This window comes from Budorcas taxicolor, chromosome 6, assembly GCF_023091745.1.
Source record: "Budorcas taxicolor isolate Tak-1 chromosome 6, Takin1.1, whole genome shotgun sequence".
Taxonomy (NCBI): Eukaryota; Metazoa; Chordata; class Mammalia; order Artiodactyla; family Bovidae; genus Budorcas; species Budorcas taxicolor.
In genome coordinates this window covers 107928103-107945682 of record NC_068915.1, presented here as the reverse complement: position 1 = coordinate 107945682, position 17580 = coordinate 107928103, and the positions used below count along the sequence as shown (strand labels likewise).

The 17580-nt window shown below is 39.1% G+C and overlaps 1 non-coding gene across 1 annotated transcript; it reads left to right on the top strand.

Annotated features, from left to right (window-relative positions):
• The first annotated feature begins 13188 nt into the window (after positions 1–13188).
• Positions 13189–13261, top strand: TRNAW-CCA (transfer RNA tryptophan (anticodon CCA)). Its single transcript has one exon. It is a non-coding gene; the product is annotated as a tRNA-Trp (tRNA).
• The last annotated feature ends 4319 nt before the right edge of the window (positions 13262–17580 follow it).

The window sequence follows — 17580 nt, the reverse complement described above, 5'->3', positions numbered from 1 at the left end:
TAAAGAATCTGCTGATAATATAAGAGTCACAGGTCCAATCCCTGGGTTGGGATGATCACAGACCTAGAACCCCATAAGGAACAAAGATGGCCTTATTTCCCCTGTTTTCTGAATGATTGTCAATGTAAGTATTTGTGCCAGCTACCCAAGACATCACAGAAGTCTACAGATGACACCATAAACTTTTCACCTCCCTTTAAGGGCTACCAACTGATTTAGACTTCCTTGGTGACTCATTCAGCAAAGAATCCACCTTCAGTGCAGGAGACCTGGGTTCAGTTCCTGGATCAGGAAGATCCTCTGGAAAAGGGAATGGCTATCCAGTCCAGTATTCTCACCTGGAGAATTCCATGGACAGAGGAGCCTGGCTGGCTACAGTCCATAAGGTCACAGAGTTAAATGTGGCTGAGTGGCTAACACTTTTTAAAACAGAGTTGTAGAAGAGCTTGAAGACTAGGATAAGCTAGAATCAGAGAGTCTGGGAAGGTTTGCTCTAAGTAGATAATGCATTTGGTTTTCCATTGAAATACACATTTTTCTCTACACCAGGAATCCTAGGTATCAAATAGCATTTAGAAGCAGAAACTCACTACTTAGAGTGTCAGGGCTAAATATCAGTGTGGATGTTCAAGGATTGGGAAACAGACTGTGTAGGAATCTAAAGAGACAAGGGTGAGAAGGAATCTAAAGGCAGGGAAAGCCAGGAAGAAAGATATCTTCTCTCTGGTTGGTTTGTATTAGAGAATTGACAGAATCAAGCCCTATTAGGGCTGGCAGATTGTGGAATATTATCCAACCTATTTGTGCTATGGATGAAGAGACAGAGGAGCCTATGGTTGAGATAATGTGGTCTAGACACCCAGCACCAGCCTGGGATCCATGGATTGCTGAAGCCAGTACAATTCTTCTTTATCAAAGCAGAACTTTTAACTTGGAAAGATTAAATGCAAAAATGAGGTGAAAGTTGGAATAAGTGTCTTGGGTTCTGTTCCCTGAACCCAGGAAGCGGTTTCAGAAGCTCTGCTCCTTGTGTTGGTTATTTGCTGAATATTTTCTGCTCATTGTTCCTTTGTTCATTTCCTTTCTACCTCAAGCATGGTGCTTTCCACTGTCCAAGCCATCTTTGTCCCAAATCTTCCATTATCTTCCAAACTCCGGGAGCTTTTATCAGTAGCTTTATTTGTGCCCAAGCTTTCTCTTCCTCTATTGGATGCAAGCAAATATCTTTTTATTTCTTTTTTTGGAAAGGAAAGGAAAGTGAAGCTGCTCAGTCATGTCTGACTCTTTGTGACCCCATGGACTATAGCTCACCAAGCTCCTCCATCCATGGGATTCTCCAGGCAAGAATACTGGAGTGGGTTGCTATTCCCTTCTCCAGGGGATCTTCCCAACCCAGGGATCAAACCCAGGTCTCCTGCATTGCAGGCAGACACTTTAACCTCTGAGCCACCAGGGAAGCCCCTTTTTGGCCACGTGGCATGTGAAATCTTATTTTCCTGACCAAGGACTGAACTTGCACCCTCCTGCATTGGAAGCTCAGAGTCTTAACCACTGGACTGCTTGAGAAGTCCCTCAAGCAAATTTCAGGATGGAAGGATCCATATCTGATGAATATTTTCTTACCTTTAAAGCCCAAGGAAATTTGGGGGACTATGCCTATGTCCTGAGCAGCCAAGACAAGGCCTGGAATATAGTAAGTGCTTATTAAATATTGTTAGAATGAATTACACTCGTGAATATTTCATTGCACGTCTTTGTTTAAAATTTTTGAAGAGCTTGGGATTCTTGGTGCCTTGTCATGGTCTTCAACATGGAGGTGGGAGAGAATAGTGAAAGAATCTGGGCATAATTCAAAATTTGGATAAAACCTCTTCCTCCTCTGGCCACCTCATCCTTTAGCTTTTGTTCTGTAGCAGGGTTCATTTAAGCAGTTGTTCTTAATTTGAATTGGTTTAGTTAAACGGAATCAGAAGACTCACAGACACAGAGAGCAAACTTGTGGTCATCAGAGGGACAAGGGAGTGGGGAGGGACAGTAAGGGGACAGAAAAGTAAGAGGGACAAACTATTAAACATAGAAATAAGCTTTGTTATTCTTGCTGATGGGCTTCCCAGGTGGCTCAGTGGTAAAGAATCCATTGAAGCGGAGGAGAGAAAAATGAAAGTGGGATGGAGAAATTGTTCTGATTAAGGCAGGTAGCCCTAGCTTCTTTGTCTGAAGCAGCTATGACTGCTGATATGGGCACTGAAGGCAATGCTAAAGAAACCTATCTGGAAGAGATGTATTTCTTGAGAGCTCTAAGCTTTCCACACACACGCAGAATGTAGATGTGTGAGCCAAAATGTTGTCAGAAAAAACAGATAGGCATGCTATCCAATCCTTTGGCTTCCCTGGTGGCTCAGGGGTGAAGAATCCACCTGCCAATGTAAGAGACCTGGGTTTGAATCCCTGGGTTGGGAATATCCCCTGGAGAAGGAAATAGCAACCCTCTCCAGCATTCTTGCCTGGGAAATCTCATGGACAGAGGAACCTGGTGGGCTACAGTTCATGGCTTTGCAAAGAGTTGGACACGACTTAGCAACTCAGCAACAACGAAAAACAACAATCAAGTCCCTTAAGTGTACATTTTTTTGAGCCACTAAGAAAGATGCTTGTACACATAGCTTCTTCTGATATGATGTTCGTTGCTGTATTGATATTTATTAAAGTCAAAGCAACACATCTATGATCTGCCAATTTATTTAAGCCCTAGTTGCTTCATTTGCAAGGCAGACAAGGTAACATTTATTTTGTGAATTGTCAATTGAGATAATAAATAGAAAGCCATTTCAGAGCTGCAGTAGATGCTCAAAAATGCAATATCTTTGGTATTATAGTGGTTGTTTCCTAAAAGTTAACCATCCCCAGTGTCCACCAAGTGGTTCGCTGTGATGAAACCTCCTGTAGAGACAGAGAACGCCATCAGCTCTTGTCAACAAGGCCCAGGATGATAAATTAAGATGAAGCCAGTGGGTCTGGTGTGGTGGCTTCTTGGGGCTCATCTTGAAGTGCTTCGGTGAGGTCTGTTTTGTTTTGCTCTGTTTGGGATCATTTCTTTTGCCACTCCAGCTATGTAAAGATAATAATCGCACCAATAGAACCGGTGACCTTTCACCCTCTCTCCCTTTGATAAAGTCTCATTTTCTAGCAAAACTATGACAAATGCCTCTTCCTTCACCTCCAGTAAACTAGCAGATAATCTGTCTATTATGCTTAATATCCTCTTACCCCCACAAGCCATTGGTATTTGGTTTGGATTCCTCTGAATGGGGTGAACATTATATCTCTAACCTATGAAAAAGCCTTGCTCCTTTGCAATGTTGGTGGAGCTAAATTTGTTTTCACAGCTGGTTGTACTTGGAGAAGGGTTAGCCGCCGTCTTGAAGGTTCTACCACACCAGTTCATCACTGAGCCTGCTGTGTGGTGGGGACTTGGAGCTGTTAACGGGAGGCGTGGAGGGAAGTCTAAATTAATCATTTATGATTTATTTATTCTTTTTTCCATCATGGAGTAAAATGAGCAGATGCCAACATTTCTAGAGCCAGGACTGTCTAGATGATGTGATGTTTGATAACTGACTCCTAATATTTATCTGCCAATAGGACCAATATGTGGGACTCATAATAGAGCCATATACTTACAGACCACTTCACACTTTGTAGCTAGGTTTTCCTATTCTTGGCCTCGACTGATTCTTATAAAAATCCAGTGAGTTAGAAGCTACATTCTTTTACATTATTATTTCATAGGTGAGGAAAAAAGAAGCTCAGAGGTGGTTCTGTGGCTTGCCTGAGGTCACACAGCTTGTATAAATCAGGAGAGCATCTTGAATTTCTACATTTCTGAAACCTGTATTTTTTTATAGGTTTAAAACCTGTACATCTCTAAAACCTCTGAAACTATTCCTATGGTTACACTGAAGAAGAGACACCATTGGAGTCTTCTCTGCCACAGAGACATCACTTGGTGAGGCCCCAAGTTCTCACTATCCTGCCTTTGACTCAGGAATCTTAACCAGTCTTAATGAGCACCTGTGTTGCATCAGACACTTGCTTGGAGTTCAGGATATGGAGAAGAACTAAAACATAAAAACTACCTTTGAGGAACTTTCACTCTAGAGCAACTCCATCCAGTATGACAGCCATTAGTCAATGTGGCTTTTAAATTTAATTAGATAAAATTAAGTATTTAGCTACTCAATTGCATTATTCACATCTCAAGTACCCAATAGCTACACATGACCAAAAGTTTACTATTGAATATCACAGAAAGCCGTTTGAAAGAAATTTGGTCCACAGTGAAAACAGGTAGGTAGACCAAGGGAGGTAACTATACCCCAGAGTAGACAGAGTTGAAAATGCAACATTAAGTTTATTATGAACCTGTCATCTTTCCCCAACATCACTAATTTTTCAGTTTTTTTTGCCCTGTCCTAGTGAATAAACTGGAACAATTAAATATTTATCCAATCAATAAATATTTAAATGTTTAGCATGCTTACTGCTCTAGGCACTAGGAATATACTGGTGAATAAGACAGATAAGGTTCTGCCTTTTACCAAAGAGAGTCAAAAAACTAAAGGCAAATGAGCAAGAAACTATTATGTGGTAGTGAACAGGGATAAGTAGGAAGTTAAAATAAGTTGCTACTTTAGATCTAATTTTTAATGTAAGGGATGACTCTGCCCACGATACCTAGAGTAGATTATCATGGAGTAAGGGCAGAAATAGGAAAACTAGTCAGTAGATTACTAAAACAGTTCAGATGCTAGAAGATGGTAGCTTGGAGCAGGGAAAACCTTGGGGAGATAGGATGTGCTTCAGAGGTTGAGTCCATCAGACACACTGACACATTGAATCTAAAAGAAAGAGAGGGCAGATCTTAGATATGAAGCTTTGGCAGTGGGGCAGATGGTGATGCCATCTACTGAGAATGAGAACCTTGCTAGGAGAACTAAACGGACAAGCCAAGAGAGAATGAGAGAGAACAGAGTGAAGTTTGAAGTGTATACTAGGCAAGCAGGTAAAGATACTAAATGGAGTTGGCAGTTGTTTTATGAATTTGGGAAGTAAGTCAGGGCTGGAGGAAATATTTTGGATTTTTTATATGCCAATGGTGTTTAAAACCAAAGCATTGGGTAAATGAGAGAGTGAATTTTGAGGAGAGGTGAAGTCCCAGAACTAAGTAAGCCTAGAATCACTCCAATATTTAGAAGTCAAAGGGAAGGAAAGGAATCAGCAAAGAAAAACCCCACTGAGGGAAAAGGAAAAACCAAAAGCATATAAGGTCACTGAAGCCAGAAGAAGAGAAGATTTCAGAAAAAAAGGAATCATCAACTGTGCCAAATAGTGCTGGGATCAAATTCATTTAAAAAGCATCATGATTATAGAATTTTGCAGTATGGAGGCCATTTGAAACCTTGGTAATTGAGGTCTTGGTGCATCTTTGAGATGAAAATTGATTGGAGCTTATAGAGGAGAGACTGTAAGGTAAGTGCAAACAGCAACAATAGGCAATGCTTTCAAGACTTTCCTTATAAAAGTGATCACGGAAATAATGGCAACTGATAACATACTTTACTAAAATCCATATATTCCAAAATATCATTTTAAAACACAGTTGATTTTAAACATAAATAGTAAGATAGATAATTTACATTTACCGAGTCTTCAAAATCTAGTGTGTATCTTGCAGCATCGCAATTCAGACCATCCACATTTCAAGTGCCCATGTATGGTTAGTAGTCATCATATAGGGCAGAACAGATATAGGGGGACCTGGAGTTCCTGTTCCAGATCACAGGCCAAAAGAAGAGCAGAAATCCCTCAGGAATCATCTCTTGCTGGGAATATCTTTCTCTTCTAGATGGGAATATGCTGTCTCATATAATAGCTTCAGAGTTATTTTATTATTTAATATTTTTATTTTATATAACATTTTTCTTTCCCTCAGATAGGTACACAGAAGCCTCTGATAATCATATTTAAATAGATATGAAATATGTGAAATTTCAATGCAAAACTCGACTTAAAACAGTTAAAAGTGATGTCTGAGAGCTTGGTTTATAAGAGGAAGAAAAAAGATAAATACCCCAAACTGCTTTCTCTGGTGCCTGTAAGGTTAAAAAAAACTGTGGATTATCAGGATATGAGGCTAAATAGATTTTGGAGAACTCTGGAAAAGTCATTAACGTGGTGGTTTTCTGTACTTCTTATAAAAACTGGCCGTTCTGAGTCCAACTCCAACCAGGGTTTAGTAGTAGATTAAATCTCGATTTCTGAGTCAAGTGTATGGACTGTGGGAGTTTGAAGAGTCATCGCTAATAAGAACACAGGTTCAGGTAGCAGTTACAAACAAACGTATTGAAGATCTATAAAAAAAGAGGAAAATAATCAAAATGTTCTTGAATAGAAAAAATAGGCAAACACATTTTACAGCATTCATTCAGTGGTTGCATTTGTTCATTCTGACTGCTACTGCTGCTGCTAAGTTGCTTCAGTTGTGTCCGACTGCGACCCCAGAGACGACAGCCCACCAGGCTCCCCCCTCCCTGGGATTCTCCAGGCAAGAACCCTGGAGTGGATTGCCATTCTGAGTAATAGCATTATTTAATCATTTAGATAACTCAGTGATTCTGCAAATATTTATCAAACACCAGTTTGTTGGACCCTAGGCTAAGATCTGGGGTATGGAAATAAACGACAGTTCTTGTCTTTAATGAGCTCAAAAGCTATTTGGAAAAAACACAGACATTTAGATAGGTGACAAGTGCCTGAATAAAAGTAAGCACCAGTTATAGTCACATACAAAATGATGTAGGTTTTAAATAAGGAAGGTTTGGGGAAATGTCCGTGGTATAATGTTTAACTGTTTCACTGGTGAAAGAAATAGTAAGATTTTGAACAAGCATTTTGATAATTTGTGATTGCTTATATTTCTCTACCCATTAGTTTATGTCCTTCATTGTTTACATGGGTTTGTGACTGTTTTCCATGGGTCAATCAGCTTATTTCTGTGTATTTGTGACAAAGTAGTTCTAAAAAATGAATGGTGGTGCAAAGTATGAAATTATTTAAAAGTCATGTGATGAGAGAAAATTCAATCAGGGGCTGAGAACAAATGCAGTTGATATAATCAGAATTGAAGCAAGCAAAAGTCCAAGCAAAAAAGGTGGCCAATGCACTGGGGCAGGGCAAGGTCAACAAGAGGCTGTGTGGGTGATACAATAATCAAGGTCCAGAACCAGTATTGCTGGGAGACTGGTTTCATAAAAGAGATTAGAGCAAATAAATTAATATATCAAAGATAATTGGAGCCATTATCTCTTACTGCTGGAAATGGGAGTTAGAAATATGGAAAAGGGGGAAGGCTAGATCACCCTAAAGTTTAGATTAGAATTGGAGGTGCTAGTACTCTATAAACTCATAGCTTTCAATAGATAGTGTATATATGTGTGTGTGTGTGTGTGTGTGTGTGTGTGTTGTGTGTGTGTGTGTGTGTGTGTAGTATCACCAACTCAATGGATACGAATTTGAGCAAGCTCCAGGAGTTGATGGACAGGGACCCCTGGCGTGCTCCAATCCATGGGGTCACAAAGAGTCGGACATGACTGAGCGACTGAACAATAAACAATATATAAACAAGTAAAAGTAAATGTGAAAAATAAATAGATAGGTATATGTGCTAAGTCACTTCAGTCATATCCAACTCTTTGTGATCTGATGGACTGCAACTCACCAGGCTTCTCTCTTCACGGAATTCTGCAGGGAAGAATACTGGGGTGGGTTGCCATGCCCTCCTCCAGGGCATCTTCCAGATGCTGGAGGGAACCCATGTCTCATTATGTTTCCTGCATTGGCTGTTGGGTTCTTTACCACGAGCGCCACCTAGGAAGCCTATGTAGGCATTTGCATATGTATTTCTTGGCTCTGTCTTCTATGAGGGCTTGAAAACTGAGACCTAGGAAGCAATGAGTACATTGTGATGGAGAAACCAGATGTTGGTTTATGAGTGTCATTCTCACTAAAATAAATGAGGATTTCATGGAGAGATGGATGATTCTGAATTTGGGTCTACAAAAATTACTTGTTGAACATAGTAGATAGTGTTAGTTGCTCAGTCGTGTTCAACTCCTTGTGACCCTATGTTCTATAACCCATCAGGCTCCTTTGTCCATGGAATTCTTCAGGCAAGAATATTGGAGTGGGTTGCCATTCCCTTCTCCAGGGGATCTTCCCATGCCAGGGATTGAACTCTCATTGCAGGCAGATTCTTTACCATCTGAGCCACCAGGGAAACCCAAAGAAATAGTAATGGCACATCAGAGGGATATAGAAATCAGTTTGGAGGGGCCTCCATTGGCCAAATCTGGGATGAACATAGCTCAAAATAATTCTATTGGATTTCAATCCACTGAATAAAGTAGGAATCCATAAGTCTCTACTGATTGAATTAATGCAAAGTAGCAAAAGCTCTTCCTTAATAATAGAATGCCAAATAATAAATGTATAAAATCACCATTTAATAATCATTGTAATAATAATGATAAGGTAAGAATCATCAATGGATAAAAAAAACTAAAATGAAAATTTATTGAGAAATAGGATATTGTCATAGTCTCAAAGTATTTCCTAACAAAACACATACTACTTCTAAAGAAAGATAATTACTTTGTAGTGTAGAATCCTAGCAGACAACAATTTAACCATATGGTCATAACTTACCTTGCCAATACTGGGACAAATCAATACTGTATACCCCGTATTAGGATACTGAGACCGTAGTGTTGTTTCTCTGATATTGCTGTTCCAAAACGAATTATGAGGAGCTTCCCTGGTGGCTAAGATGGTAAAGAACCATCTGCAGTGCAGGAGACCTGGAAGTGATTCCTGGGTTGAGAAAGTCCCCTGGAGGAGGGCATGGCAACCCACTCTAGTATTCTTTCCTGGAGAATCTCATGTACAGAGGAGCCTGGCGGGCTACAGTCTACGGGGTTACAAAGAATAGGATACGACTAAGTGATAGAGCATACATGGTTAATTCAAACTTTCTGATCTTGAGGATAATAATGTGATTATGTAAAAGATTTAGTTTGGTTTTTAGAAGAGATATACTGGAATATTTAGGATAATAGGGAATTGTGTCTAAAAATTGATTCATTGGTTTATGAAAACTGTTTCATACAAAGTCAAATGTATGCAAATGAGAAGGAAGAGAGAGAACAAAAAAACTAAATGTGGTAAATATTCCCTACTGTGTTGGGGAATGGAGGATCTCCTGTTATAATCGAAATTATCCTGTTTTTAATTATTTGTTAAATGAAGTAAAATTCAGAAAAAAAAATTACAAACAGAAAACCAATGTGGCCAACTCTGTTGGTTACCTCACTTCACACTAACCCCAACTGTGTTTTGCTCAGATATCAGAAAAGGTAACTCAGCTACAATGAGATGTAAGTTGCAATGAGATGTAAGAGCAAGGACTGGGAAGCCTTTGGGGAGGGATTCTCCTCCAGGGAAAAAGAAAGCCCTACAAAGAGAAGCCCCTTGTTCCATGATCTCCATGTCCCGTGCCCACCCATCCACAATACTGTCTCTTAATGTCTTTGGATAAGTATGTGATATTTGGATCACTTGCAGCCATTAGATAGCCCTGAGGTCAAATTAATCTTAGAGACACTAAACCTGAGTCCTAATATCATTTGCCACTAAGGCAATACTAACCACAATTACCTATTTTCAGACTTCTTATTAATGGAAATCTATAAATAACTGAGTTTTGGCTATTTCTAGTCAAATATTGTTATTTGCAGCTGCATGTATTCTTAACAGATATGGACAATAATAGAAACAAACAAGAAACTTCCACAAAAGAGTTGGTAGAAAGATGTGAGCCATCATTCTGGAAAAGCATAACCTAGGGTAGGATCAAATTAGCCTTGTGTTGGATTTCCTGTAGAAAAGGAACAATTTGCTTATTATATGCAGGCTGTTAACCACAAGGATTGGTTAGAATTTTTGAGAAAACAGAAAGGGGTTTTGTCTACTCACATCTCTTTGCTTTAAAATATTGTGGGCATTTTGAGGACTTTTTTATAAATACTGAATCGTAAGAACCCACTAAGAACATTTGTACAAGACCAAGTTCAGTTTTATATATGCACTTCATCTACCCTGTGCAGAGATTTTCAAGAAACACTACAAGTTTTTGTGAAAGGACCCCTGATGCCTGAATATTAGGAATGCATTTCTGTACCAGGATGTGGTCATCTGTGAAGACAAAAATGTTTTTATTGAATTTTTGTGAATTCACTTTCTCTTCCCTCATTTTTTGGTGAATTTTGTGTAACCTTAAACTGTTCCATGTTCTTACATATTCAGTTAAAACATCAGACCCAACATTATTTATTTTAAGGATTCACACACTCCAGTTGTGAAAGGCTGGCACTACTGTGTGGCATCTTGGAATTAGCATGAAAAAACAGAGCAAGTGCTTTGAATAATAAAAGGAATATATAAGGATCTCTTCAGTTGAGAACAAAATGTGGTGTGATCCCACACAATAAGTGCTTGTGGGAAAGCAGAACTCTTTTTTTTTTTTTTTTAACTGCAGCAGCAGAACTTTTTTGAGATTTTTGGTTGACATTGCATTGAATCTATAACTGACTGGGAGAAAAGAGACAACTTCATAACATTGAACTTTCTAATCCATGAATGTGATACATATTTCAATTCATTTAGATATTCTATAATGTCTCAGTAGAATTTGTCATTTTGAGGAAATTTTGCATACCTTTTATTCACTTAGTCAGTACAAAATCTGCCTTCAATGTGGGAGACCTGGGTTCAATCCCTGAGTCCAGAAGATCCCCTGGAGAAAAGAATGGCTACCTACTCCAGTATTCTTGCCTGGAAAATTCCATGGACAGAGGAACCTGGTGGATTCCATGGGTTTGCAAAGAGTTGGACACAACTGAGTGACTAACACTAGCTCTTTATTAGATTTATTTATATATACTTGATATTTCTGTTGCTATCAAAATTAGTATCTTTTTAACATTTTGTTTTCTTTGTTGTCAGTGTATAAAAATTAAGTTTTCTTCTAAAATAATTTTGAAATTCAGGGATCTTTTCATAAAATTTCCTATTTGCAATAGTTTATCTCATTGGTATTGTCAATGCACCTAATCATACCATTGGTAAATACTGAGTGCTAAGATGCTTAGTCACTCAGTCATATCTGACTCTTTGAGACTCTATGGTCTGCAGCCTCCCAGGCTCCTCTGTCCATGGGATTCTCCAGGCAAGAATACTGGAGTGGGTAGCCGTTTCCTTCTCCAGGGAATCTTCCCAACCCAAGGATCAAAGCCAGGTCTCCTGCATTGCAGACAGATTCTTTATCATCTGAGACATCAGGGAAGCCACCAAATATTGAGTTCTGTCCCTTAATTTCTAATTCAGATACATTGTTTGGCTCTCCCACATAGCTAGTACTCCATATTGAATACTGAAAACAAAAAAAGAAAGCGGTGTTAGCAGGCAGCCTGGTCTTGTTCCCATTCTCAGAAGAAAGGCTTTCTATATTTCACCACTATGTGCTGTGTTTGATACAGAGGCTTTGTCTGTTTTATCTAAATTTTTATAATATTTACTTATTCATTAGATTTTTTAAAATGTTTTTAATGTATTCAAGATTTGTACAGATGATTCTCTTTTTGTGGATTTTTAAAATATTTGACAGGAGGAATATTTCTTCAGTACATCATCACAAACCAGAATAATATGAGAACAGTTCTAATGAAAGGCTTCATATATTTAGTACTGAGATGCATAGACCTCTAGAGAGAAAAATACAAAACATCAGGAGCCAAGTATTCTATCTCTCACATAAGCTGTTCAGACAGTAGTGATGTTCTCTAGTGATTTGGTTGGTAAACACGCAAGTTATCTTGTTGTTGCTAAGTAGTATCCGACCCTTTGCAACTCCATGAACTGCAACATGCCAGGCTTCCCTGTCCTTCACCATCTCCTGGAGCTTGCTCAGACTCATGCCCATTGAGTCAGAGATGCCATCCAACCATCTGATTCTCTGTCACCCCCTTCTCCTCCTGCCCTCAATCTTTCCCAGCATCGGGATCTTTTCCAATGAGCCAGTATATGTGATCTTAACATAGCATAAACGTGTGCCACTTTGTATGCAAGGCTTCTGATAGACACAGCTTGGTTCTTCTCCAGTGACTTCTCTTGAAGTTGTACCTGATTTTTACCACTTTTCATTCAAATTCATTGAGGACTGGAATGGATTCTGCTTTGTTTCTTGTCCAGGAATCACTTGATTCTTAAAGTCTTGTGACAAGACATGGTGAAGAGCAAATTCAACTGCAATCGGATGGTGGAGAAAAGAGCTCTCTTTCCACTCGGTGTCAATTTGTTGTGCCTTCTCGCTTCTTTAGATCAGTCTTACCAGAGTGCTTTATCAATTTTAATAGACTTTTCAGAGGACCAATTTTTAATTTGGTGATAGTTCCTACTGTATTTTTTCTGTCTCAGTTCTTCTCTTATTTCCTTCTATTTTATTTCTGTTTAGTTAGCTGTTCTTTTACTAATATGTGCATAAAAAGCTATGCATTTCCTTTGAATACTGTTTTGCCTGCATCCCATGAGTCTTAGTATATTTTATTATCGAGTTCAAAATATTATCTAAATTCCTTCATGATTTTGTCTTCATTTTTTTTTAACTGAGATATAATTGGCATATAACATTACAATAGATTCAGGGGTACAGCATGATTCCATATATGTATATATTGCAAAGTGATTACCACAGTCTAGTTCATATCCATCACCACACATAGTTACAATTTTTTATCATAAGAACTTTAAGACTTATTCTCTTAACAACTTTTAAATATACAATATATTATCATTTTAAAGTTTTATTATTCTATCCCATTTGTTTTCATTTTTAATTGACATAGAGTTGATTTATGATATTATATTAGTTTCAGATGTACAGCCTGAAACAGGGCTCGGTTTCATAGTGAGTCACTATTTTTAACAAGCATAGTCCATTAAAAGTTGTTACAAATATTAGCTTCAATTCTCTGTGCTGTATAATATATCCTTGTTATTTATCTATTTTATGAATAGTCCCTGGTGGCTCAGAGGTTAAAGTGTCTGCTTCCAATGCGGGAGACCCAGGTTCGATCCCTGGGTCAGGGAAGATCCCCTGGAGAAGGAAATGGCAACCCACTCCAGTATTCTTGCCTGGAGAATCCCATGGACTGAGGAGCCTGGTGGGCTGTAGTCCACGGGGTCACAAAGAGTCGGACACGACTGAGTGAAGTGAAGTGGAGTGAAATGAATGCATAGTCAGTTGTATCTCTTAATCTCATACCCCTCTCTGGCCCATCATCCCTTCCCTCTTCCCACTGGTAACCATTAGTTTGCTTTTTTTAGTTAATATTTTTGTTGACATAGAGTTGCTTTACAGTGTTCTTTTAGTTTCTGCTGTACAGCAAAGTGAATCAGACTTATGTATACGTATATTCCCTCATTTTTGGATTTTTTTTCCCCATTTTGGTCCCCACAGAGCGTAAGTAGAGTTCCCTATGCTATCCAGCAGATTCTCATTGGTTATCGGTTTTATCCACAGTGGTGTATATATGCCAACCTCAATCTCCAATTCAGCACACTCCTCCTTCCTCCCCTTGGTGTCCGTACATTTGTTCTCTATATCTGTGCCTCTATTTCTGCCTTGCAAACAGGTTCATCTATACAATTTTGTCTAGATTCCACATATATGTGTTAATATACAATATTTGTTTTTCTTTTTCTGACTTGCTTCATTCTACATGACAGTCTCTAGGTCTAGCCCTGTCTCTATAAATGGCTCAGTTTCATTCCTTTTTATGGCTAATTAACTAGTTTACCTTCTTTTTAAAAGAATTGTAAAGTATATTTTTGAAATAAAAGAGGCAAACAAATATTTCAAAGCAGTAAGAATAATGATATCAACCAGTTAATATTTCTTGAACTTTACATCCTTCGGCAGTTGGGGATAAATGTCTTATAGACATTATATTTCTTAAGGTTCATTAGTAATCCTATGCAAAAGGGAGAGATTATTTCTTAAATTTATTTTAATTGAAGGATAATTGTTCTACAATGTTGTGTTGATGTCTGCTGTATGACAATGCAAATTAACCATAAGTATGCATATATCACCAAATGGCCAACACTGAAATCAGATTGATTATATTCTTTGCAGTCAAAGTTGTAGAAACTCTACACAGTCAGCAAAAACAAGACCGGGAGCTTACTGTGGCTCATATTATGAACTCCTTATGGCAAAATTCAGACTTAAATTCAAAAAAGTAGGAAAAACAACTGCTCCATTCAGGTATGACCTAAAACAAATCCCTTACAATTATACAATGGAAGGAAAAATAGATTCAAGGGATTATATCTGATAGATAGAGTGTCTGAAGAATTACAGATGGAGGTTTGTGATTGTACCGGAGGCAGTGATCAAGACCATCCCCAAGAAAAAGAAATGCAAATAGGCAAAATGGTTGTCTTCGGAGGCCTAACAAGTAGCTGTGAAAAGAAGAGACAGTGAAAAGCAAAGGAGAAAAAGAAAAATATACCCAGCTGAATGCAGAGTTCCAAAGAACAGCAAGGAGAGATAACAAAGCCTTCCTCAGTGATCAGTGCAAAGAAATAGAGGAAAACAATAGAATGGGAAAGACTAGAGATCTCTTCAAGAAAATTAGAAATACCAAGGGAAAATTTCTGGCAAAGATGGGCTCAATAAAGGACAGAAATGGTATGGACCTAACAGAAGCAGAAGATATTAAAAAGAGGTGACAAGAATACACAGAAGAGCTATACAAAAGAGATCTTCATGACCCAGATAACCACGATGGTATAATCACTCACCTAGAGCCAGACATCCTGGAATGTGAAGTTAAGCGGGCTTTAGGAAGCATCATTGTGAACAAAGCTAGTGGAGGTGATGAGATTCCAGTTGAGCTACATCAAATCCTAAAAGATGATGCTGTTAAAGTGCTGCACTTTATGCCAGCAAATTTGGAAAACTCAGCAGTGGCCATAGGACTGGAAAAGGTCAGTTTTCATTCCCATCCCAAAGAAAGGGAACGCTAAAACATGTTCAAAGAAAGAAAGTGAAGTCACTTAGTCATGTCCAACTCTTTGCAACCCCATGGACTATAGCCTACCAGGCTCCTACGTCCATGGGATTTTCCAGGCAAGAATACTGGAGTGGGTTGCTATTTCCTTCTCCAGGAGATCTTGCCAACCCAGGGACTGAACCCTGGTCTCCTGCATTAGGCAGAAGCTTTACCATCTGAGACACCAAACTACTGCACAATTGCACTCGTCTCACACGCTAGCAAAGTAATGCTCAAAATTTTCCAAGCCAGGCTTCAACAGTACATGAACCATGAACTTTCAGATGTTCAAGCTGGATTTTAAAAAGTCCAAGGAACCAGAAATCAAATTGCCAACATCGGTTGGATCATCGAAAGAGCAAGAGAGTTCCAGAAAAACATCTACTTCTGCACTATTGACAACACCAAAGCCTTTGTGTATATCACAACACACTGTGGAAAATTCTGAGAGAGATGGGAATACCAGACCACCTGACCTGCCTCCTGAGAAATCTGCATGCAGGTCAGGAAGCAACAGTTAGACCTGGACATGGAACAACAGACTGGTTCCAAATTGGGAAAAGAGTATGTCAAGGCTGTATGTCGTCGTCCTGCTTATTTAACTTCTGTGCAGAGTACATCATGCAAAATGCTGGGCTGGATAAAGCACAAGCTGGCATCAAGATTGCCGGGAGAAATATCAATAACTTCAGATATGCAGATGATACCACCCTTATGGCAGAAAGCAAAGAAGAAATAAAAAGCCTCTTGATGAAAGTGAAAGATGGGAGTGAAAAAGTTGCCTTAAAATTCATGTCAATGTAGGGCAAAAACTACTACAATATTGTAAAGTAATTAACCTCCAATTAAAATAAATAGATTATTTAAAAAAAAAGAAAAACTCAATATTCAGAAAACTAAGATCATGGCATCTGGTCCCATCACTTCATGGTAAATAGATGGGGGAACAGTGGAAACAGTGACAGACTGTATTTTCTTGGTCTCTAAAATCATGGCAGATGGTAACTGCAGCCATGAAATTAAAAGATGCTTGCTCCTTGAAAGAAACACTATGACCAACCTAGACAGCGTATTAAAAGGCAGAGACATTACTTGGCCAACAAAGTTTCATCTAGTCAAAGCTATGGTTTTTTCAGTAGTCATGCATGGATATGAGAGTTGGACTATAAAGAGGGCTTAGCACTGAAGAATTGATGCCTTTGAACTGTGGTGTTGGAGAAGACTCTTGAGAGTCCCTTGGACTGCAAGGAGATCCAACCAGTCCATCCTAAAGGAAATCAACACTGAATATTCATTGGAAGGACTGATGCTGAAGCTGAAACTCCAACAGTTTGGCCACCTGATGCGAAGTACTGGCTCGTTAGAAAAGACCCTGATGCTGGGAAAGACTGAAGGCAGGAGGACAAGGAGATGACAGAGGATGAGACAGTTGGATGGCATCACCATGGACATGAGTTTGAGCAGGCTCCAGGAGTTGGTGATGGACAGGGAAGCCTGGTGAGCTGCAGTCCGTGGTGTAGCAGAGTCTGATAGAACTGAGCAACAGAATTGAACTAATACATATATCCCCTCCCTCTTGATACTCCCTTCTAGTCACCAGTCCCACCCCTCTAAGTCATTACAGATCACTGGATTGAGCTTCCTCTGTTATACACCTTTATGCTAGCTTCACACTATTTTACACACCAGTTCAGTCACTCAGTCATGTCTGACTCTTTGCAACCCCATGAACTGCAGCATGCCAGGCTTCCCTGCCCATCTTCAACTCCCAGAGCCTACTTAAACTCATGTCCATCAAGTTAGTAATGCCATCCAACCATCTCATCCTCTCCTGGCCCCTTCCCCTCCTCCTTCAATCTTTCCAGCTTCAGGGTCTTTTCCAATGAGTCAGTTCTTCGTATCACATGGCCAAAATACTGGAGTTTCAGCTTCAGCATCAGTCCTCCCAGTGAATATTCAGTGTTGATTTCCTTTAGGATTGACTGGTTGGATCTCCTTGCAGTCCAAGGGACTCTCAAGAGTCTCCTCCAACACCACAGTTCAAAAGCATCAATTCTTCGGCTCTGAGCCTTCTTCATGGTCCAACTCTCATAACCATGTGAGACTAGTGGGAAAACCATAGCTTTGACTATACAGACCTCATGGTAGTGTACTACTTAATCAATTCACCCTACCCTCTGCTTTCCTCACTGTGGCCACAAGGTTTTCTTCTCTACATCCGTTTCTTCTTTTCTATATATATCTAATTTTGTTTGCTGTATACATTTATTTCACTTTTTAGTTTCACCACATAAGTGATATTATATAGTTCTTTTTTTGACATTTCACTAAAAATAGTATTCTCTAGTTC